This window comes from Ammospiza caudacuta, chromosome 1 (genome assembly GCF_027887145.1).
Source record: "Ammospiza caudacuta isolate bAmmCau1 chromosome 1, bAmmCau1.pri, whole genome shotgun sequence".
NCBI lineage: Eukaryota > Metazoa > Chordata > Aves > Passeriformes > Passerellidae > Ammospiza > Ammospiza caudacuta.
In genome coordinates, this window is record NC_080593.1 from 91773030 (window position 1) to 91799483 (window position 26454).

Sequence of the window (26454 nt, forward strand, 5' to 3'; positions counted from 1 at the left end):
ACTTTCTCAGAAATCCCATCCCTTTAAAAAGTCTTCTATTTTGCAGATTTCACTTTCCTAGTTGTGGGGTATCTATCACAGTAAAAACTTTGTCATCTAATAAACCATCTATCTCAATAATTTATCTTAATTAATACTGAGAAAATGATGGTGCACTGAAATCCAGATGAGGTATTAATAGTACAACAAACCATTTTAAGTCATTCTGAATGCTGTGTTTTAGAATGTGGTTCTTTAGTGCAACTATCCTATATATATACCTAAATTGAATTCTGCATAAAACAGGGAGCGAAGATTTCTGAATTACGTAATGTAAAAAGTCAAAGCCCACATCTGTGGTCTTCAGCAAAGCCCATTTAGCACTCTGAAAAGAGATAGTCTGAGATTAGGAATGCAATTTTACCTGTGAAAGAGCAAATAACTTGAACAGCCAGGCTGAGCTTTGTGGTCACAGAGGCCAAGAAAAGGATTGTTTTCACTGGCAAAGGCCTTGGTGTTTTTGGACAGCCTGTATCCATACATGCAGCTCTGCATCCCTGCTGCTTCACACCACCACTGGAACTTGCTGGTCCTATTTCTACTTCTTTCACCTGACCCTGCAAAAAAATATACCCAAGCACCTGAAGGCAAGTTGATGATGGCGTGAATTCTCGTCCTCAGATGCTTGCTGATTCTTGGGCATTATGTTTTCTGTGTTATGGAACTCTACCAACTATTCCCAAGCAAACAATTCCCAGATAACTAATCCAGAATTACTTAGTCATTCTCTTATTGCTCTTTCAACTAGCTGTTCATGCTTCTTAAAAATCCCCACTACAAGCTTTAAAGCCAGTCATGTTTGTGTGAGCAGCCTAGCAAACTCTCTATGAAAATGGCATTTGTTCTGTAGGCATCATAATTTTCCTTGCAGTATTTTAACACTTGGTTCTATTTTTTCTGTGCCAGTTTTAGCCCAGATGTAGTTTGCATCTCTTGAAGTCCAGGTCTATTTTCTCTATTTTTAAGATTCATTTAATAACCAAGATCAAAGAATTCTGACAGGAGGTGCACTTGTTTATAGCTAGTTTGAATTTCACAGAGTATAACTCTATTACATGGGAGCTCTGTGTCTCTTGGTATGTGTGTGTGTTTCATGGTACACAAATAAAGATGAGGTTAACACTTTTCACATAATTATAATTTTCATTTTAGCAGTGTTATATCACATGTTGTTTTTCTCCAAATACTTAAAGCCTAAACTGTAAAATTTGAGAAGGCATCTTCAACCTGAAATTCTGACCAATAGGAATAATGTGATATGGTCTACCATATAAATAGTATAAGCAGACACCTTTAAAAGGTTTACAAGCCAGTGAAGACAAAAAGAACTCATGGGAGATTAAAGATACTTACATGTGGTGCTGATGTTTTTTTATTCCCAGGTTTATTCATTTAACACTGAAATAGTGGGCATTCACTTCCACCTGTGAACTGACTTGTGACTACTTCATATTCTGTAAGATTATACCTCAAAATCCAGAAGACAGTAATAAAGCATGGCACTAAGTCAGGTACCTGCCTTTTTGCTCAGCCAGTGGTAATGATTTCCAGAAAAACAACATCACCTCTGAGGCACCGTGGCTGGTCCCAGGTGGAGATGGAATTAAAATACATCCCAAGAAAAAAACCCATATATTAAACATATGGTCCAGAAATTATTATTCTGTGCCAAAGCAGCACATGAAATTTGAATTAGAGGTAAGCTTGGATAGAACAATTAATTCTTTATGGGATGAACATGGCTTTTCATGCCCAGCTTCTGGGACAATGACAGAGCACCGTTTATAGAATGCTATGGGTAACTTGAAGAAAAATTTTCAATTCTGCATTAAATGTGTTACACAGCACTGATACAAGGGACACCAAATTCTACACCATGGGACAGAAATACAAAGCAAATTCTTTGCAGTATTTCTATGTTTTGCTTACAATTTAAGACTGATTTGATATTTTGGAAATATTCAGTAGGTGGCTACTGATGCTAACTAATTTCATTAATGGGTTTAACACTTTTTACACCTGCTGTTCATGTTCATTATTTGACTTGCTGTGAACAACAGCAATTGTTCCCTTGTCAGGGAATCTCTCATCCAGCAGAGAGTCTTATCACACATCAGTGGCCCTAAGAGGCAGGTGATGGGGGAATTTGTTTGGTAAAAGTGTGATAAAAGTGTGACATTCCACTTAATAATTATGTTTTCATAAAAGCAGAAAATTTCATGTTTCACTAGCACTATATAATGGCATCTGGAAATGGTTTTTTTTCTAACCACACCATTTGAGGTCTATGCTCAGTATGAGCAATTGTCATTCTGCATTTTAGGAGGGGCAATCTCAAATGTGCCCAATGCAAAGGTGTCTCTAACCCAGAGCAACAAGGATGTTCCCAGCTCTGCTGTCATGACGTTGGATAAAAGTTGTTCTCCTGTATAAACAACTCTGCCCCCTTCATACATTTACACAGAAAACTGGAATAATTCCTGGATTATTCCAGCTGGCTTTCACTGTGTCTGAAAAAGGTTAAGAATGCACAGGCAGCTTTTTATGTCTTTCCTACCAAGTGCATGTCATTTTGGCGGAAAGATACAATTTGATAAAGGCTCCTTATAAGAATTATTATGAGCATTTTATTTTAGAGGAGGGAAAATGAATAACTGTTTTCCTTTTCCTTTGTGGCATGCAAACTCCCTAACATTTACACATTATGCAAACTTCAAGGAGAAAGCAGTTAGCATGTCAGAGAACCAGCAGTGATAACACTTGAGCAGAGCAGTCTGCAGCATTCTCTTTAGTTTCACGACAGGCACATTAGTCTGGATGTTAGCTGCTTCTCCTTAATTGGATTGCTTGCATAAATTGCAATACAAGGTGGACATGTGATAGCTTTCTTTTTCACCAATCAGTCATGTCAAGAGAACCTTATGTATTTTATATAGAAAGTAGAAAAAATGATAATTTGAAAAGATGAGAAGATGGTGCAGGGTAAAAGCTGATATTCTTCCTTTATAACAGATAGCCCCAAGTTGTAGAGGCCATTATTTCTTGCATTTTCAGAGCAAATGAACTTGACAGATGGCTGTGTCACCTAAACCCCTACCTACCAACTTGATTATGCAGAAAACAATACAATAGAAAAGAAATCATTACTGAAGGAACCTGGTTAGTCCACAGAGGGCTGAGCGGTGCAGAAGAACAAAATTACAGTTGTGGAATTGAACAGCAAGAATACATTTAACATAAAGTGGGTTACAGCAAGGCAATCAGTCATGGCTAAAGCTATTGTCTAGGCTTGCTTGCATGGTATATGAAGTAATCTGTCATCTACCAGTGAATTTATGCTTAGTTTATAGTAGAAAAATACAAAGGTTTTGCCAGGGCATGTTCAGGTAGTCTTAAGTAGCTCAACTATAGATCTATGAAATTAAAATTATGGGAATTCAGGACATTTTTCTGCTTTCAATCTGTTTTGGACAACATTAATAACAAAGTAATTTCTTCTCCCTTCTCCCATGTTACTCAAATATTAACCAAATCCCACCACTTAAGGAAAGACAAAATAGGCTGGGCAAGACAAATGCTCAATCCAGGTTATACAGTATTACAATTACTCCATAAAAAGTTAGTTTGGATTTGCCAGAGGTCTGGCTATGGAAGTTATGGAATGACATTCAGCAAGACAGGAAAGGGGCAGCACCTATTCCTGGTGGCCCAGTCCCCACATTAATTTTTGCACATTCTCCGCAAAAAGATAAAATCTCTTATGATTATTATCTCTTATTATTATTACTATTTCTCAGAGGTATTATTATATGATCTCATACATCACTTGCAGCAGCATGGGCTTCTAGTCTCTGTTTCACTTGACAGTTTCAAGCAATACAATCCACTACTACATGCTTGAGGGCTTGCCACCTGGTAAGACCTCATGTTAGCTATTTATTTCAATAAACTCCTTTTGATATAACCCAGCTCATCTAGTTTGCCATTAACACCATTGAAAATATCCATTTTAGCAGGATAGGTGTGTTTGTTCACAGAGAGGTGTTTGTAAAAGGTTTGATGCAGCTGGTGGAGAGTCAAGACTGCTGAGAAAAATTTACAGAGTAGGGAAGATCTCTCCCTATAGAACACAGTGGACTTCCATCCCAGAAACATCTCTTTTTCCTCTATTACTAGGCTTCTCTGATATTCAGTATGTACATTACTGTCTTCCACTTTTTTCCCTAAGACTTTTGGGACAGTCACGCTCTCATATCATGGGAAACCCATGTAGTAGCAGGTAACCAAGTGTCCAGGAGTAAGAGTCTTGCTCCCAGAAATCCTCAATGTTGTGAGAAAAAGACAAGAGAGAGGATGGAGCTTCCAAAAAAAGAAGAATCTCTGTCTTCACTGCTTTGGAGCTTCCAAGCCTCTTGCTATGGCATTAGAACTGTTTCAGCCAGATGAAGGCAATCAGAGATATTTTTAGCCTCAGCCTGAAGATGAAGCTTCCAGTGTTTTCCTGATGCTGTGATCAATGCAACTTGAACAGCTCCAAAAAAAGTACTTAGTCTCTTATGGAGGCTTGTGTCCTTTTATTAGTCTCAGGTCTAAAGAGTGTCTTTGGAATATCTAGGGGTTGAGCCTGATTTGGGGGAGCAGAGAAGAGTTCACATCCTCCTCTAAGGTGTTAGGGACAGTTCATTCAATAGAGCTCACACATCTGCTTTTCCAGCACTGGAATTCTGTCTGCAATTTTTGCATATTGCTGAGAACTTCCAGATTTCTACTAGGTTCAAGACAATGACTGGTTTTGGTAATGTTGAAAATATTTACAATACAACCAGAAACCCTATGCTTGATTGTGGAGTATCCCAAGAAAAACAGGTATTTAAAAATGAAAACTTACCTACAAAGTCTTTGTGTAAACCAAAGGCAAGATATGTCTTAACTATCTTGCAAACAAAAAAAAAAAAAACAAAAAAAAAACTTGCCCCATGAAGCTTTCTGAGTCCATAGAAGTACACAACCACAGAAATAAATGAGTTCTGTAACATGAATAGGGAAGTATAGACTACACTGCTCATTTGCATGAGACTTTCTTAAGAACTATACTGGTAAAATACCCCTCCAGAACAAAGTTCAAACACTGTCACTAGAAGACATGGAAGGACAAACCAAATCAGAATTATTCAGTGGGACAGGACATCATCTGGAGTTCAAATCCACTCTGGTGTTCAAATTAACCTTATGCAACTGTGTGACTAATAAAATCATGTAATTTGTATTAAAAGCAGAGAAAATGAGCTTGGCAAACGACTGAATCACCTTTGTAAGAACTGACTCTAGTTACTGCAGAACAGAAAGGCCTATTTTGGTATTTAAAGTATGAAAGAAATGAAGAAATAAGGACAGAGATTTAAAACTCTTAAAGGAATTTGCTAAAAATATCTTCAGTACTGAAACCAGGCCACAATTTTCTCACTCTTTCAAATATCACCTCTACTTCTCATGTCTTGACAAACATGATATCTTTATCATATCCAGAATTTAGACACTCATAGCCCTTGACATTGATATTATACATACACATATTTATCTGTGTTCTGGTAAAAGTCCCAACTACAATAATCTTTTTCAGTCCTTTTGCTTCCTATTCAGTTTATCTCTGAAAAATCATATCACATTTTTCCATGAACTCTTGTTCATTCCATCAAGATATTCTATGAGAAACTCAAGGGTTACAAACATAGAAAAAAAGAACAAAAATTTTCAAAGACATCTCTGGAAGTTGTTGAAAGGTGATGTTCCAGCATCCAAAATATGAAAGCCATTGTGGGAATACACCCGACATTTAGGTAGTAGTAACAATCAAATTCTAGAGATTGAATTTATTAATTTATTGATATATGTCTTTATCATCTCAAATCCTGTATTGGGATAGTCTAAGAACTAAGTTCAAAACAAGGTTTCCTTTTCTCCCTTAAATTTGAAATAATTGAATAGTTCTCTTCCAATAAATTAAATTAGTTCAGAACTAAAATGTTTTTAATGTCAAGAACAACATTCTAGTTTACCTGAAAAGCTCACAAGCTAACAACTAACAACTAGCAGTTTAGCATGGCTTTATCAAGACCATCCCCCAGTTTCCTGATTTCAGATGTTTTACTCCCTTCCTTTCATGTGCTGTTAGAATTTTTCCAGAGCAGCCCACTTTCCTCCTGCTACTCAAATTCCCAATATCCGTCAGATTAATGCCAGGATAGGATGTAACAGTGATCCTCTTCTGCTGATGCACTCTGTACTCTGAACAAAAAATATCTTTCATTTAAAACTAAACAGCAGATTACAAGAATCATATTCTCACTCCTCTAACCTCTGTCTGTGTTTTCACTTCACCCAGGGCAGATTTTAATTTCACCTTTGTCATTTCCTGGTGTACTTTCAGCCCTTCACCTGAATCAAAGACACATGTTCATGGCAGCCTAAAATTTGCTTTGAGCAGCAACTTTCCTCATGCTTCATACTTGGTATATCAGCTGCTTTTTTGGCTTAATTTTTCTGTCTTTTCTGTAGGGTAAATAATCCACAGTTTTTCAGGTACTGCATAAAATAATTGTGTGTATGATTAGTTGCTCAATTCAGTATTAACTTACATGGGATGTTGTATTTTGATTCTCAGGTTGAATTCTAACCTGATTACAAAATGTAGTGATAAGGAAATATTACTGAGTTCCTCTCCCTTGCAGGATACAGTTGTCCCTAGATGTATATAGTGATTATTAATCTTGTTTTACACAAGCAATCCCAACGTTCATGCCTTGTCTTTATCTCCCCAGGTAATATTATTACTCTTTGGATTTTTTTAAGCAGTGCTCTTTTGCTCTACGTTGAATCTGCGAGCATAACTAATGACATGAAATTGACCTGATTAATTACTCACACTTCAATTTTGCAGCTGAGGAAGTGCACTTCAATAAGTAAATATGCACTGGCTGCAGCTGTCCTGGTTCTTGCTAGAGCTGGGATCCTTTTAGAACTAGCACGCTTCCCAGCCAGCCCTGAGACTAACTCAGACTGCAGGAGTTTTGTGGATATGTCAATCCATAAACCTCATTGGCTTTCAGTAGCAGGGAAGATTGGGACCATTTACAGAGACTCCTGGTACCTGTATTAAGGCAGGGGGGATATTTAGAAGAAATCAGTCTGGGCCACCATTCCCTGACTGTTGCTAGGGGAGCTACATGTAAAATGGGTCACTCTAATGAGTAGTATGTGAACCTGTTTTCTTTTAAAGACGTCATATAGAATATGTGATTTTTGAAGCTGACTAATTAAATATCTTTCAGGGGTTATTTCTTTGCTGAAATCCAGTTCTAAAATAAGTACATGAAATCCTCTATTAATTCAGACTAATAACACACACACATAATTATGTTCAACCATTGCTTTCATAGAGGTTGTTGTCCAGTTCTCTTTACCAGTGGGCTGCAGAAGAGTCAAAATCCCAGGACTTGATCCTGTTGCTGCCTACACATGTGTTCTGCTTATAAAAAAGTTAATTGTATTCTCTGGCACTGGCTTTTAAGGATGTATTTCACCTTGCTCTAAGAATCCAAAAAGAGCTAGAGTTTGCAACTTTAGTTCTCAAAAACTTTTCTTCATATTCTACAACATGCTGCAAGGCAGTTCACAATTCTTAGTTGTTCACAGCATTAATTTACTTTATGGATGACATCATCAGTATTTTGTCGCTGTAGAGTTTAGTTGTCCTGGTAAAGCTGACCATGGAAGTTTTGAACATTGATTTTTTTTTTTTCCCCCTCTGTAGCATAAGTGGATGATTTATCATCTTCTTCTGGGACATCAGCCAGAGGCAAGAAATAGCTCTAATAACATGCTCTGAAGTGACTTATACTGACTGTGTTTAAAAATGTGGTCAAATAATACGCTGTACCTGGACATAGGAACATCAACCATCGGGAAAGACAGGACAGCTTTGTATACAAACAAATGACATCTGCCACACAACAATTACAGGACCCAGCTTTCCTTCAAAAATAGCTCCAAGATTTCCTTCACTTGTATTTGTATGTAAAACATCTTAGGCTCGATTTTTATTATTTAAAAATTTCTAAATAAAATATTATGAAAATCTATCTTAAAATCAGCAAAAGGTAGTATAAAACAAAAGTTTCATGTGCAAACTTTCTTTCTTAATGAGCATTTAGATTTCAGCATCACTAATGTTATTAATTTTCTTTCATTGACATTGTATAAAGTACAGTCTTGAAAAACAAATCTAATGCAACAAAAAACACAATAATTACAACCATTGCCATACTTTGAGATGAAACATGAAGGCAAGGAAGAAAAACAATTTCATAGGATTCCCTGTTACCTCAGTAGATTCATGCATGTGTGTGCACGGAAGGAAAACAGATTGGATGCAATTTGATGTTACATTTCCTTAGGTGACAAAGCTGGCTGTTTCCTGATTTATGTAGCAGTCCCATAAGCAGTCATATTGCCACACTGATACAGCAAGAGAAGGAAAAATGGTAGTACAAGGATAGGAAATAATGACTAAATAGGAAATAGGACTGCCTTATGCTGGAGGGAGAGAAAAAAACCCACATAATTGGAGGAATGCATTTTACAGATAAAAATTAATTTTAATTGAGGAAGCAACTACAAGTAATTTACAAATAAATTTATAAATTGGTCTCAGAGTTAAATCATTTCTAACATGCAAAAAGCCCAGAAATATATATATTCATTTTGCATATGTGCAATCTAAGCAAAAAGAGATCCTTCAGGCATATGTGGGTAAGTAATGACAAACATTATAACTGCATTGGGTCTCTTTATTATTTGCTTTACTGCATATTTATTTGAGGAAATCTTTGGTCTTTTAAATGTTCATTTGAAAATACTGGAGTCCAAAGATGACAAATTAATAAACATGTCATGAACTTTGGTTACATACAGAAATGCAATTTATTTTGAGACTGAATAGAAATCATTTTGGACAGGACAGAAACTGTTTATATAGGTCACATCACTCAGTAATTCATATAGCCATTCGTATACACTACTACTAGGCCAGATTTTTAGTTGAGGTAAATGGTTGTAGCTTGATAGTTACATGAAGCTTCTCAACCACCTGTTTTAATGTTTCTGCCTTGTACAGATAAATAACAAAATAAATATTCTGTGATTCTAGGAGTTCACATGCTCAAGACAATTAATTTATTTTCTCCCAGGGTGTAGCACTGACATTGAACATTTTCTGGTCTGGTCTTGGGGTTTGGATTTTTTAAATCAGAGTACATTCAAGACTGTTAGCCAATCAGAATAAACTATTTCAATTTATCACTAGTTTATTGTAGTAGGAAATATTTTCATTAATTTAGATAAACGTGTTAAAGTCAACCAGGTTCCAGTACAATGATAAATCTCACAAATGCCAGATTGTTAAGTAAAATAAAATAAAATAAATAAAATAAAATATTGAATAACTTTTTCTAAAACTGTTTCTACATGGCAAAAATGATACTAAAAATATAGCAACCAATTTTTATATCTGCAAGAATGAAACTAGGAATTATTTTTTTAACAGAAATGCATTAGCTGAGTATTTTGAGCTTTCCTGAGATTTCTCTATTTATCCTTCAAACTCTGTCAAATTTTGAAAGAATTTATTCTGAATCCTTAGTTCTCTTTTGAATATGAGTTCACTGCCACCCATATCCTATTTGCTCAACTACTTATTTTATAGTTATGCCCTTTCCAATGCATCAGAAACAGAAGTTAATGTATTTTAACTCCTACAGACCTTGAAGTTTTTAGAAGTGAGTTCAGCATCTTGTAAGTCCACCAGACCCTCTCAGGCCATATTCATTTGGTTTACAAGAATGGTGCTCAATGAATATCCTCCAAAATCACTTCTCCCTCCTATTATCTTGTCAGGATGACCGGGTTTTAAGTACCAGTTCTCACTCTTTTTGCACAACCATTTCAGCTGCAGGAATTACTTGCAAACACGAGTCAGCCACCAAGAAGAGAAATTATCTTGCTTTCCTCTGCATAGGGCCCAAAGGAAAATCTCTGCCTCTCATTCCAAGGGATTTGCACAGTTTGGGGAAGAGCAGGTTATGCTGGCTGTGCACTCGATGTGAGCACCATCTGGCAGTGGCAGGGAAGCTGACTCTGGGGGAACACTGTCACGAGCACTCTGCCACTGCTCTAAAGAGGAGCAACATCAACATCTTGCAGGAATATGCTGCTGGTTTTACCATATGTGATAACAGACTGAGACTGGACATGGCCACTTCTTGAGGGACTGCATTTCCCCAGCTGATGAGGGATCCATTTCTGCCTTTGCAATATAAGAGATCTGAGTTCGGGGTTTATTCACCCTGTGCCTTTCTTGAGCACACAAACCAGTGTCTTGATTTTTTTTTGTCCTCCAAACCTTCTCCCAAGGTATGCGCCAAAAAACTTTGAGGTTTTCATGCTGTGGTGTGCAAGATACCTGCAAGCTACAGCACTGCATCCAAAGGAACATTTCCTTTCTGTAAGAAGAGATCCTGAGGCAGATTGGTTTTAACACACAAAATGCTATAATAAACCACTTTCCAGGTGTTACTTGAAAAAAAATAGTCAAAGCAGGAAGCTACCAGAGGCAGCCTACACAAAAAATAATCACAGTAGCAGATACTGGCACCAACACCTAAAATAAAATACAAATCTCCATCTCTGAAATGAAGTTCTGCTTGCAGTCTTTGTCTTACCAGCTACATATTCATGTTCCTTCAGGTGGAAGCACTATGTACTGTTCCTGCAGATATTTGGGTGGACTTACAAAGCTGTTTTTTGGGAAGGCAGTGGGGGAGGTATGGGTCAATGGAAAGTGAATAAATGAAATTATTACTGGAAGAACTGGGGTATACTTGTTCACGTCATATGAAAGCATGTGAAGAATTAATAAGAATTATTTACAAAATATCAAAATGTTCTGGCAAATATTAGGATAGGCCTAGTTTAAGCTACTGAATTAATAGAAAGATTAATTTAAATAAAATAAATAAAATTAAATTGAATAAATTTACACCCTTGTATATGAATCACACACACTTCTTAGAGTGTTTCCACAGCTACAGAAAAAAAAAATGAAACAAAAAATGGTTTGTTTCAACACAAGAAATAACTTTCTAGGTCTGCTGTATTTTCCAGGCTATATCATCATAGAACCATAGGCTTAGGTTGGAAAGGACCTTTAAAAGTCATGTAGTCCAACTCCCCGTGGATCTTTCCCTAGATCAGGTTGTTTAGACTCTTGTCCATATAACCTGGCCTTAATGTTGCCAGGAATGGGCATCTACTGCTTTTTTGGGTAGTCTTTTCCAGTGTTTCACCCCCCTCATTGTATAGAATTCATGCTCTGTATCCAATCTAAATATATCCTTTCAGTTTAAAATCACCACCTCTTGTTTGATTGCAATAGGCCCTCCCAAAAAGTGCATATATTTCTTGTCAGTCTCTTTTAAGCCCTGAAAGACCACAATTTTTTTTTTTTCAGGCTCAACAACCACAGCCCTGTCAGCCTATCTTTGTTAGGAGAGGTGTTTTTGTGGGCCCCCCATTCTGGACTTGCTCCAGAAGGTCCATGTCCTTCCTATGCTGAGAACCCCAGAGCTGGATGCTACACTCCAGGTGGGGTTTCAGAAGAACAGAGCAGGGGGGCAGAATTGCCTCCCTTGCCCTGCTGGTCAAAATGCTTTTGATGCAGCCCAGGACACATTTGGCTTTCTGGGCTAGGAGTATCCATTGCCAGCTCATGTCCAGCCTCTCACCCACCAGCACCCCCAAGTGCAAGCCCTCCTCACAGGGCTGCTCTCCATCTGTTCATCCCCAGCCTGTGCTGGTACCAGGGCTTGCCCCAGCCCAGGTGCAGCACCTTGCCCTTGGTCTTGTTAAGCCACATGACATTCCCATGTGCCCATTTCTTGAGCCTGTCCAGGTCTCCCTGGGTGGCATCCTGTCCTTCAGGGCATGTGAACTACACTGACCAGCTTGCTGTCCTCTGAAAACTTGTTGTTAATTTCTTTAAGAAATGCACCTTCAAGTTGTTTCACTGCTGTTTCTCTGCTGCCTCCTGTTACCTCTGGAGCCACTCCAAATATCAAAACAACAAGCTGAGGTCCTCACTAGCAGAACACCCCATAACCTTGGTGTGTTCTCCCAAATTTTGTCACAGACAAGCCTGATATTATCCCCTCCCCATTAAGTCTTAGGAAATTTGTTGTTTCTAAGGCTGGATTCACAACAAAGTATTAGGTATTAATTAGGAGATGTCACTTAAGAGTAAATACTGCCACATCATTGTGAACTTTCCATACATATTTAGTGTTCACTATCAAAGGAGTGAGACAGCCAGCAGTTAGGGTCAGGCTACTGAAAGTATCACCCCTTTGTAAAACTCTGACCAAATAAACTTGTGAAAGGCTATAACAATATTATCACTGAATAAACACCACTTTGTCTTCCACTAAGGAGCTGTGTTTCCAGGCTTAGAGAAAAAAAAATCTTTAGAAGTTATAAGATCCCCATGATTTTAGGTAGTGGCTCTGAGAAACAAATTGAATTCCTGCTACTGAGGTAGAAATGAAACTTTGGTCCTGGAAGTGGCAAAATGTAATGGTTATTTGTTTTTTAAATTTTTATTTCTTTCATATCATGCTATTATAAAAGCAAAATTACATTTTGACCAGTGAGACTGTTTTCAAAGTGTTAGAGTGAATTTTTGAGAGTAGAGGTGTATAATTCTTCTCTGCAAAAAAAAAAAAAAAGCAAACTAAAAAAGTCTTTGGTATTGAGCTAGATCTCTTTTAATCTTCTGATAAAATTATGTGGGATTCTGTTGTAAGATATTTCTAAAAACATATCTAGCAAGTGAGGCTTAATTTTGAAAGTTAGTGTTCCTGATGTACAAAAAAATCATAAAAGCTCCACAGAGCTCCACGAGACCTGCCTTACATCGCTTGCCATGAGAAGACCTTGTCCTCGTTTTTACAAGCAAGTACCAGACCTGACCTGTTAGTCCACTTATGTAAATAATAAGTCCAATTCCCTTTGCAAGCTCCTGCTAAAGCTGTGCCATTAGAGCCATCGTGTCATTTAGGCAGTCAGTGGAGAATCAAAGACTGCCTGTGCTGCAGCAGCCCAGTGCTACGTTTCTAAGAAAATGGGCTCTTAAAAAAGGAAATGTCACACCGCAGTGTGAGAGATAAACAGAGGTATATCTTTAGAGCAGCAGGCAGGGACTGTAGAAACACTCTCTGTAAATGACTTTGATCCCCTAGTGTGATGAATCATGGAGTCGCAAATCCTTTTTAGCTAATTGCTATCAGCTTGTGAGATTTTTCCTTCCATGTTCAATATCAATTTTCAGGGCCATAGGAGATAGCACTTGTCCCCCGAGCCTGCTGGCGACTTACCGCTAAAACTGAACTAGCACCACTTAACAGTTTAAAGGGGGAAGCCATTTAATATGACACTGCTGCTGGTAACTAAAAGGGAAAATACTAGGGGCAAATAAAGGGAACAGTAAACCTTTTTTTTTACTGTCAATGACTTGCCTTTGAAAATGTCCTTTCCATATCCACGTAGTATCAGTGCATCTATCTCAAAGCAAAAGAAGTTTTAATTATTCAAAAGTGGTAAGGAGGGACTTGGAGAAAAGGAGAATGAAATTTGGTTGCTCTTCAATTCCAATAATTTCCACATTAAAAATTGTAAATGAAATAAACTTTTTTAAGACTCTTTGAACCATACTATTGGACTAAATGATAAATTTAGAATATAATTTTGAATTTAAACACAGTGTGTATTTCACTCCATTTCCACTTTCAGGACTACCAAGTGAAAATGTTTTAGATTTCCAAGGAAATCTGGTCCTTTCCTGTTCACTGAAATTTTTCTGCAAAATTTTGTAATCACTGCTTACTCACAAGGTTATAGAAACCAGAAGTTACATTGTTGAAGGATAACAGCATAGCTACTTTTCCAGACTATAGGCAAAGTATAGTCCCTTCAACTTCTGAACATTCCAGACTTATAAATTTTAAATTCATATTTGTCTCTTGGTATTCAGCAGCCCCTGAATACAGGCAGCATCTCCAATAGTCAAAACCACTTAATAAATAAACTTAGATTTAGTATCAAATTTCATGGTGTTTAAAATGTAGAATTTACAGAATGAAAGAGCAAGCTATTAAGCTATTTGATTGTGTAAAGCTAAAAAAACATAGTGCTTCAAGTAAGTGTAGGAAATTTTGTTTTAAAAAGAGCAGCTGGACTTACTTTTGATGAATCCATTTAAGTTAACTGAACTGTCACTTTTGGTCCTATGGTCTTCACAGTAATACACTGGATTTAATGCTTGGAACAGTGACAATTTTCCAGCCTAGATTAGGAGTATTTTTTAAATCTGTATAAAAGAAAATTAACATTTTATCCTAGGGACCGTAATCATCATTTAAGGATAAATATATGTCCAATAAAGCCTAGCTTCAAAGCAAAATTTGGTTTAATTTGTTACAGACCAAGAGTTAGTCACAAAAATTATTCTGAGACAAATTTTAAGCAATATTCTTTTTTGAAAATATAGAAATAAATACATAAATAAAAGCCATTTGGCCCCTATTGTTTCCTGGTGTTTTCCCATTGGTTTCCTTATCAAGAGAAATGTCTAATATTAAAATAGAGATTCATTTATTTGAACTGGGATAGACTTAAAGATGGAAATGAGATGATGATTTTGGGATTTCAATGTGCAGACTGAAAACAAAATTAAAAAAAAACTTTTATCATTAGCTGAGCACCCAGATTCTGAGCTGGCATCCAGATTATTTTCTTTCCTGGGGAAGGCAATAAAATTTTGATGACAAGACTCATAGTTTTGAATACATGCCTAATTTTGAATATTTGCTTAAGTTTTAGGAGTTTCCCCTCAGCTGTTTCTTATGGAGACTTCTTAGCACATGGGGCTGCAGCATCTATTGCTCTGCATCACATAAGAATAGAGCAGGACACTTCTCAGCTTCCACCTTACATCCAGGTTCCACTTCACAGTGTACATTTAACTTGCGTGTATTTTTTAATATTGTCCACCAAATATCAAAGGGAGAACATAAAATTTCTCATGTTTTTTCCGTTGTCTTGCCCAGAACTTTTTTCTCTCAAAGCTGACTCAAAAAAGTTCAGCCTATTATCTGAACACAGCAGCATCACTCATGAATTCAAAATACCTGTTCCAAAGTTTCATTACAATGATGCATTTTATAAGGCATTGTCTTACCATGTGCTCATAAAAAAGAGAAGTAAAACTGATTCATATTTCTAGTTCGTTTGCAGAGATGTTACTGTAAAGGAGCAAGGAGAGGAGACTGAAGGATCAAAATTTTACTCAGAGAGAAAAAAGTAGATGCTAACTTTGACATGAATTGACTTGATAGTAGGAGTCAAAGACTGAGAAAGGCAAGTAGTTTCACTCTAGGATTTTCCAATTTCCCCAAAATATGCAACAGTTAAGTTCTGAGAAATAAGAAGAGGAAAAAAAAATAAATTTGCAAAATTTTTGGACAGTGCAAGTAGATTTGAAGAAAGTTCCTCAGTGAAGTTTTATGTCTAAAAATAATTTTTTTCCTTTTTGAGGGAACTTAAAGTATTTTGAAGCTGACTGTAAAATGAAAATCTTCAAGGCTGGATGAACACAGTTAAACCTTTTTGGCTATTGAAATATTTGTAAATTTACATACAAGCTGCATCTGGTATTGCAAACTAAAAAGCAATACTAATACCATGTTTAAGTAAAACCTCTCCATGTGAATAAAATTAAATTTGTTTTAAAGCTCAAAAATAAACTTCTGACAATGAGGGCAGAAACATAGGTCACACAAAGTTTGGTTGCAAAATTTTGACAGCTATCCACTCTGATAGTGGTAGAATTATGCTCTTAGAAAATATTATAAATTATCTTTAATTTACAGATAGAAAATAAGTTAAAATTTCAGCTGGTCACATAGTTCAGTGAAAATTTCAATACAATTTCAATACAATTTAGTTTCAATTCAACAAAACTGTGTTATTTTAGCTACTTAAAATTTCATCAGGTAAGATATGAATCAATTTTTTTTCCTCTCTCATGGAAGTAAAAATTTATTTGGTATCTCTAGGGTTTGAAATTAGGATCTAAGTTAACTCAGTATGACTCTTACTCAACAAAAGTATTCTTCCAGAAGAATTTTACTGATGAATTTGAGGGAAAAAAAAGATTGGAAGATAACTTTGAATAATGACTGGGCATTAATTTACCTAATAATCACTAATGGTGCATTCTCATATTTTCTCCCATTGCAAAGGCAAAGTATCCCACTTTTGTAAAAGCCAGATGCTAATACTCACATGTGAAACTCTCTCTTCTGATTCAGGGGTTTGGTCCAATTAGTGAAGTAACTTTAAAAAAAAAGAAAAAAATTGTCTATGATAAAAAATTCTGAATATAAAAAAGACATAGAATCATATTTTGAAGAATTTGAAAAAGAAGCACAGGAAAATATTTTTTTATAAACAGAGAAATCTTTTTTCAGGAAAAATTTACCTTACTTGTATCATATAAATTTCTAATACGGTTTACAGTATATTGTTTTCCAGCATTTATTGCTGATAAGAAATGTAATTATCAAAACAATTTTTCAAATTACAAAAAATATGTGACATTCATCAGTAAAATTCACTAGATTTTTAATAATAGAAAAAATAATCTGAATTTTTGGATCTGCTCTGTGTTTGCTGAGGATGTTTGAGTCAAAGGTTTTAGCTACAGTTCACTGTTTTCATTCAATAACTACCTTAGTTGTAGCTGTGAAAAAATAACGTATAATGAAATAAAGATGTACAAAAAAGTGCACTTGAGCTTTTAAATAAATGGGGGCAAAAGTGCACAGGCTATTCTAGGGCCTGCAGGGATGGCATAATACCAGCTTAAGTAATGCATCTCAGTTAAAAGTGACACTGTGCTGTTAGTGAGAATATCTGTTGGAGTTTAGAGGAAAACTAAGTTTGGCCATTTTCCAACTTTTAAAAATCCTATGAAAGAACATCTCTGGCAATCACTGTCAGTTGGATGCTGTTCAGCACCTGGGCAACTTCAGCACCACAAAACTGAAAAATGCAATCCTGCCCTGGATCTTCATGGTGTAATTCTCACTAATGCCAGTCGATGTCCTAGCTTAACAGAGGGTAAAGGACAAGGTCACAGGATAATGAATTTAACTCTAGTTTTTTAAATGAGGGAGGTTGAGTTGTTGAGGCTTTATCTTTTTTTTCTTTTTTTTTTTTCTTTTTTTTTTAAATGGCATCTTTTTCTTCCTCAGGGAGATCTGCAGGCTGTGGCTTTTTGCCTTTGAACATCCTCAAGTCAAGCATCAAGAAAAGGTGATGAGGGTTAGGGAGGCTCCCTTGACATTTGGTGCACTGGCATCAGCCTTTGCAATTACGGGCCACCTTTCTAGCAGACGGTAATTGAAAAGTGTGAACCACATGGGCTCTAGTCAATAATAGCGTCAGCATACAAATGACACTCTGAGCTTTCTGTGTTCGCCATCCACTGTTTTTGCTTTTCACCTTTTATCCTTCTCAGCATCATGACTTAATCCACTCTAATGAGGTGAGCTCTATTGCCAAAAATCAGCAGCAACACAGCTCTCTTCTGGCACCACTTGGGGTTTGTAAGGAGTCAAAAAAATAGTGGGTCTGTCAGCTTTCCAAAAAAGGACGACAGTGCACCCTTTGAAATGTCCTCAGCTTTCCTGAGCACTCTTTTGAGTACAGGCTTCTTCCATCCTTGCTAAGGAATGCATCCCACCTTCATAAAACTTGTTCATCAGCAACCCAAGGTGACCAGAGCCTTTGAGTTAATTTAGTACATGCATTTCCTAGCTTGAAGGTCATTATTGGTGGCCACATGTCACTGTTTACAAACAGCAGGTGACTGCCAACAGTGGTGAGTGTGTGAATTTCCTTTGCTCTCTTTTCCTTACCCATCTGTCCACGTTTCTGGAATCATAAGTATCTGCTTGTAGCAAAAGCCTCAGAAGAGAATGCCAAGATATTGTAGATGATAAGATACAGAAAGAAGATAGCCGGTTACTTCTCACTGACTAAAAGGAAACCAGCTAATTTTGCAGAGACTTTTTTCCTCTCTTTTCTCACACTCATTTTAACTTAAGGTCATGGAAGGGTACATTGTCTATGTAGTACTTACAAAGAGCACTTACAAAGACCTGGAATTAATGAGTTCTGCCTAGCTATGAGATTTTCATCAGATTTCAAAATGGACCCAGAAGAGAGTTCTACACATGTGTCAGTCATAAGTAAATGCCATAATAAACTGAAATAAAATACATATCTAAAATATATGTATACTTAATTGTGTAAAAATTGATCCTTAGAAATGATGTGGTACACTTATCAATAACTTTAACTGCAATGGCAATTTCCATATTTAAAGATGGAGACAGAGGGTGGGGGTAGGGACGAGAAGAAAAAGAAATACAATGGAAAGTGCTTCCATGGGATTAGACCACATGGCTTTAATACACATATACACAACTGAGGAAAGCAGAGAATTTTGCCTCTTACACTTCTTGGACCTCTCTCTCCTTTCTTCATCTCTAATCTGGTTTTTGCCAATTCCTTTTGATCTATCGGGGGCAGGCAAGTCAGGTCCGTAAGTACAGATGGAGTAAATATGGAGATTAGCCGCTCCTCGTACTGCATTAGCTCCTAATACCTGATTAAGCCCAGAATCATGCAATTGTCTTCGTGTTGGCTATCAGAGTGGCAGAGCACAGAAGGGGGCAGGATGAAGGCTGATTTTGTAATGGATACTTATTTTATCCCAGTGCTCTAAGAAGATTAGGCCTGGGGGTGTCACATTAGCCATGATCTCGGGGCCTTTGGTAGGCTCTTGCAGTTTTCAAACACCTCTGCTTCAGCCGTAGAACAAACAGGCAGCTTGGACGCTGCGGCCCCATGTTGTGGCATGAATAATTGCACACTGCAAATTGTTTGAAGATCACAAAGTGCTGTGTAAATTACCCAGTTTTGGCTTAGTAGAAGTGATTTGTGGTGATTTACTGAATCTTTTCACAGTTCGGCATTAAACTTTCCACATTTCTCTCTATCTGAGATGGAATGAAAGTTGAGTCATATTTTCCTTTATTCTTATCAGATCAATCTTTATAAAGCCAGATTGTATAAACTGCTGTACTGTATGCAAACCCTGCGTGCAGCACTTTGTCTTTGGTACAGGTTCAATTATATTTAGCTGAAGCACCGAAAGATGCCTATTCAGCACAAACCCTAAATCGGCTCATGTGATGAATGTAGGGACATGTTCAAAACCATCTGTATAATACATGCAGAAAGAGTACATGTGAAAGCCTGCACCTTTTTTTTTTTCCATGAAAGTTTCCAGCAAGCATTCCTTTTTGTTTAGAAATGTCTCAACCTAATCAATGACCAAGTGAAGACAAAAAAATAAAAGCTACTTTGCACTCATTTGGGAAAACTGTGAATTGAAATCCAAAGTGAAATCAGTAATATGAGATGTTAAAATTAAAAAAAAAAAAAACCCAAACATTAGTAATTGAAAGAAACAGAAACATTTGCAATATTGGTACTTATAATGAAAAGCACATTTTTATTGTGTTAGAGAATTTTTCTAAGTATGTTTTTTTTAAAAATTAATAATCACTCAGGAATATAAATTTAATTGTATTGAAATTAATTAAGAAGTGAAGTACTTTTCAGCTTCCAAATGATTTTTAAGGCACTGTATAAACACATGAAACTATTGAGAACCAGTAAGAAGCATCATAATTAATATAGTAAACCTTGAAAAGTAAAAGTCCATAGCAGTACTTTTCAGCTATATCTAATACTGGAAGGTAAATATCAAGCTTTGGGGAGAGGATGTTGCCTCTTTTTGTGACTGATGAGGAATAATCATGCTTCCTCTTCTTTTCCCCTGGGGCCAGACAAATGGAAAAGATGTGACCTGGCCTTAATTTTCTCTTTTGTAAAACTGGCATTATTGTGGGTATGTATACTTTTTTGCTCTACTTGAAATAATTGTACTTCATTCAAACACAGCAAATTGACACACAGAAACCTGGGAGTAAATTCCAAGTGTAAGAAATCATTTTGAAACATCATTTTGTGCTATTATACTTTCATTTATTAATCAACATCATAATATTTTTAATCACAATAAAGATAAAGTAATTAAGGTTGTAAACATGGGGACATTCTGTGCATATTTCATAAGTCAGTGGAAAAAATAGTAATTTTATAAAATACAATGTGGTGTATGTTTATTCTATACACTGTTTTTTAGGTACTGATCAATTAATATTTCCAGATTTTTTCACTAAGGACTAGGAGAACCTAAACAAACCTTCAGGATACAAGTGTACTCAAACATGCACATACATGTGTACACAAAAAAACCTGCAAGATTCATATACCTTGTTATCAATCAGCAAAAAAAAATCTCTAAAATGTAGCTTCTACCCACTACTGAAAGCAAATATTCACATTGCTGTTCAAATCTGATAACATTTGAAGTAACTGGTTACTAAAGTATTTAATATAAATGTTTAAATGCAATACTTGGGAGATGTAAGCACATGCTGAGGGTGAGATGCTGTTCTTCTATACACAGAATATATTGCATCAGGTAGATATATTTCAAAAGAAAATAAGCTGTATTTAAAGAATTCAAGCAGTCTTAGTGAGCCTTCAGATTTGTTCTGTTTATCAAATAAAAGGCAATTCTCCCCACATCCAAATGGAAAAAAAATATATAGTTTTGAACTCAAAATTGTGGAAAAACTACTTTTGGTCAATGAAACTTCTTCCTTTGAACCACATAGTGTTAGAAGAATGAAACTGCAAACCCCCTGACAAATTGGTCTATTTATCTTCCTGTTTGTGGAGTATCCTATGCTCTCCATGTCCAGTGTGTCAAACACAACCTGTTTAAAACAGATTTGTAAGGGACATCTGGAGGAAACATTAAGGTATTTCCTAACTTTTACTGAACAAGAAAAAACAGCTAAATACACCTTAAAATTTTACTAATTTCTGAATGGGAAAACAGTAAGCTGGTAACTTATTGCGCAATCACTGTTTCTCACAAATCTGTCTGGCCAAGAAGCTGGAAGAGTTTATTACCTGGTGAAGTATCTTTAAAATCCAAACACACCTTTTTTTTTTTCTCTGAGGGAGGATGGACACTCATGAAATTTAAAATCAAATGAAAATATAATGAGATTTTTAGTATTTTGTCCTCAATAGATGAGGTAGTTTCTCATATTTTGTATCCTTTAATTTACTGAAAAAACAAATGTTGGGACTTGGCCAAGTGCAATCATCCTATGCATTTGGTGTTTGCTCATATTTAACTGAATTAAGATACTTTCAGTGGGAACCTAAAGAGACCTAAAAAGTCTGAGAAACTAGCCCTAAGTGTGTGCCTGAAATAAGTTACATACTGGGGTCTGTCACCCCAGACTACCACCACTATTAAGAAGAGTCCTGGTTTTCTGATCCCCACTAGTTTTCTGACTCTGACAGCCCTTTATTCCCCCAAACCCATATTGTCCCACCAAAACAAAGCTCTATCCCACACAAGTCATTAAAGTGGTCAGAATCATTAATTTATAATTCAATCTTATGCAAATATAATATAATTTAATTTATGTATTGATTTATATTAATAATTTATAAATTATTAATATTATTAAGAAAGAGTATTATGTGTGTCAATCTTTCCTGATAGAAATATTATCTATACCCTTCACAGAGCAGCATTTAAAATCTACAGCTGCCATAAAAAGATTAATATCAGCAATACATCTATGGTACAATAAGTGTATCATTATTTGGCTCTGTGAAATTCTTTATAATGAAAATACAATAGAAATAGTTCAGAAGAGTAATTTTAATCTATTTAGGAAGAGATATATTAGTAAATACTAAATTAAAAAAAAACAACTTCATCCTACAATGGTGTTGTTTAGTCTGATGATTCTTCTTTTAAAAGAGATAACTTCAATTTGTTCTTTACCTCTTTCTGAAGACAGATGCATTCAAAATGACTGGAAAACTAATTGGTTTGGAATTTTAGCAGTAAATGTGAAGGGAAAAAAAATGAAAATTATTTTAAATTAATAACTTAATCATTATCTCACTGAGGTTTGGAGAACTAATATGTTACATATACATCCTCACATATACAACACGCTTTATATTAAAAAATTTTGAGACAAATAAAGAAGGAAAAATCTATGTTAACTGTAGCCCATTCAAGTTTGAGAATAATACCCTTAGCTGCTGAGTAAATTTGGTGTGATGTGTTTCCTAATTCTTCTGGAAGATTCTCAGGTACTCGTTCTAGAAAACACATGCATTAGGTCCCGTGTATCAGCACCTCACTGGCCTCACCAACTGTCTTGGGTAGCTCCATATAAATTCACAGATTCATATAGTATCTTTCTCATCCAAAATATCTAGTTGTGTGTGCCTCCATGATTATTCTTATTGACATTAGCCTCAGAGAAAGTCCTTTGGAGGACCAGCTGTCCTTGCCTGGTACAATTCACAGGCTTGCTAGCAGGTGGCGTTAGGAGCAGGGAATGCTAAAGGGACCAAAACCCAGCAAGTGTAAATACCAGTTCTGCTGTTCACTTGAGCAGCAGCAGGACTGGACTTGCTGCTTTTATGGCTTTCCTCCTCTGTTACCTGGGCCTAGAAGCTCAAGCTCATTTCAAAGTTCAAGTTCTACCTTTCTACATTATAATGTGCATTCCTGACTGACTGCAAGGGGACGGCCTCGTAATTCACTTGCCTTTTATTTCTAACCTTTTTGTTTACAAAGTCTGCAGATCTCCTCCAAAATTGTTTCCAAATACTGGTGTGCCACTATCTAGGTCTTAAGTGATCAGCTAATGTTTAAAGGTTTTTCATAATCCATCTGTTATTGGGGAGTGCAAAGTATATCATTTCAGTGGCCTTTTTCAACAGTTCCTTCTGGCTGGGAAAGAAACAGGGTTTAGTACTCCAGTTTCAAAGGGTGAAAGCAGACACACTGGTACTATATATGTACTATTCATAACTTGAATAGTATTTTAAAAATGGTATAATTCTTAAGTTCACATACTAGGAAGCTAAGCAAGGGCAGGATTAGAACTGCTACCAGAGATGGTATTTTGCAATCACACACCTTTTCTTCAGTTTTGTATTACAAAGCATCTTAAAAATTTTAGATTATAGCATCTTTTTTTTTTTAATTTTCTTTTCTTTTACAGTGTACTGGCCATCTGAGAAAAACCGATCAGTACAATGAAAACAGTTGTTTTTGTGGGATTTGGGCCTTGTTTGCTTTTAGATGTTGGATTGTGTGTAGGAAATTTTGACAATGAGTCTTTTTTGGCACACATATTTTTATTAATTCAATATTTAATTATGTTAATTTGTATAAACAAAAAAACCCCAAGCAAACATCAGAAAATTCCATTACTGCACTTACTCACTCCTCTATTCCTGTGTCAAATATATAGATGCAAATGCTGATACCTACTTCTTACACCTCTGCTTGGATCAGATAAGTTTTTGCAAAGATTCCTTTTCCAGTCGTGTGCCAATCTTATAGGACAGAAAAAAAGATTCATTTTCTCAGTTTTTCCTGGCCATCTAATAAACATGCAGAGTCTTTCTTGCTTCTTCTAAATTAATGCCATGAAGGAGATAATATTGTTTAGAGTTAGGGGGCAGAGAGTAAGAGATATTTTCTACTTTCTAATAAAGGTCTGTACAGCCAAAAACTTGAAGAATGGATTTTGGTAAGACTTTCTTCTAGGTAAGAGGAAGCCAACAGACAACTAATGAGTACTGTACATGTAACACAACTCGCCCTCAAATGGGATCAAAATTCTTGTAGGAATTATGGTGATACCAGCTGTTTATAACTTTATTTGCTGTAATCATAAACAGGAAGTAGTTACATCATCTCAGCAAAGTCGTTCATTTCACAGCGGATTGGATTCAGGCTCTCTCCTCCCCTTTGATTTAAGCAGTACATTTCAAAACTACTTACATTAACATCTGATACTTCATGTCTTGAAGTGATGTTCAACCACAACAGTTTAAGTAATTAAAATGAAATGATGAACACCTTTATGGAAGAATGCATACATTCTGGAAGGCTTCTTGTGTCATGCACACCTGCATGGGCAACCTAAGCTGAATTTATCCTGCAACCAGAGAATGCCTTGCAGCTTCACAAAATTGCTCATTAATGAGACTAGATCAAAGTCAAAGCAAGGATCATGAACCACCAACTTGCCTTGCAGCCAATTTGCATTCTTCCTTCCCTCTTCATTTATCTCCCTTCTTTTGCTTTCCAGCCTCCAGGCATTATATGAACATTAGGGGAAAGCATGTGCTCTCTTTTTTATGTGTACACAGCAAAAGATACATAAATACATTAACTGTGTTATAACTCCCCACTCCTCTCTACACTTTCAGTGCTTTGTATAAAATATTTTATGATAATTATAGCTTTTTACTTTTCTCAACAATGATGTTTTATTGTCTGGACTGCACTTCTTTAGCAAAAAACAATAAAATTCTAGATGAATAGGAACAGACAGATTATTAGGGTATTAAAAGCCCATTAACAAATCTGAATGGCCTCAAACTATTAATAGCCAAAATCTCTGGCTTTGATAAGGGTAAAAGTAAATTTCCAGGTTTCCCAAGAGAAAAGAGCAGTGAGCAATTCTGTTTTACTTTCAACTAAAATAGCAGGACACTGCAAATGAAGGACTGCAACTTGTTAGCATCATTCCATTTTTCAGCCCTTTTCTGGGTAAAGAAAGTAAAAGCTGAATAAGAAACTCAAAACTTCTACCCTGTAACAGCATCTGACCATGGACTTGTTCTAAGGTTACAAAGTCAGCAAAGTTAATAATGCTTCACAAGCAGCAACAGCTCTTAGTTCTGTTAGCAAAATACCCTCAAGTACACAGGGAAAGAGAACATGCTCAGGAGCTAGTCACGGTTTAGAAGGAAAAAGAGATGTTGTTAGGAATGGTACAGTAAACTCAGCTGTGTTGCTCTTTTCACCCCTGTGTATAATTTTTCAGATCTCTTTTTGTTCCCAAACACTTCAAATGTTTTTTTCTCTAAAACAGACAACATGCACTCCTTCTGCTAGGAGCATTACACTTACAAGCATTAAACTATACTCATAAAGAGGAATGTGCGTGTGAAGAACTGGTAAGAAAAAAGCCAGTTTCAGTTGTAAGATACTAAGGACTATTATAAATAATTGTAGGACAAAATTTTTGAAGTAAAATTCCTCTGCATAAGAAAAAAAATCACTATTCACTAATTAGCTGTTTAATACTGTCAGCTGAGAGGCCAAGGAAATGAAGAGAACTATCCTCTCAAACCAGGTGCTACCTCCAGGGCACGACAGAAACATGTTGGCAGAAGAGTGAGGAAACTTGTCCTAGTGCTCCTGGGCTATGCCTAGGGATGTATTTTTTTCATGTGCAATAAATTTACTAAAAATGGCATAAGAAGAAAAAAATGATGAAACATCTTGACAGTTTCTTTTAAAGTTCGTCAAAGATTTATTAAATTATTGGAAGTACAGCAAGCCTGTCAAGGTGTGGATGGCTGTGTGCCTGAAAATCTTTATATGCTGTCCATTACAGCTAATCCAGCCCCAGGCTGGATTAATTTGTATGATGTTAAAAAACCCTTCCAGCTACCCAAAGGTGTCAAAGTAGGCTAGAGCACACAGAATGCTTGAGAATACAGCCATCACCACTGCACTGAGTAATACAACCAGATGTCCACTCTCTTAATCCTGTACAAGTCTTTTCTGCAATATCAAGGCTAAATGCTGGCCTTTTCTGCAGACACAGAGGAAGACAATTTAAAGGGTTAAACTGATGGTGGAGAAACTTCCCCAGATTTGGTGCAGAGTAAAGAGCAACCTAGGACTTGTACACCCATAACTGTTGACAGGTGAGAGAGAAAAGACTTCCACTTGTTTCAACAATAAAGAGTGACATGTTATTTATGTCCAAAATAGGGTAAATTTATTGGTCACTCTTACATTTAAGGCTATTGCTCAATTTTCTTTTCAGATCCCAAAGACTATCAAGAGATGCATTACTTTTGACAACAGTAATGTACCAGAATGACATGCCATATTAAAATACTTGCCTAAGTATCTTAAAAGTGCCATAAGCAAGAAAATTTGGGAGGTTTGGGTTTTTTAATTATTTT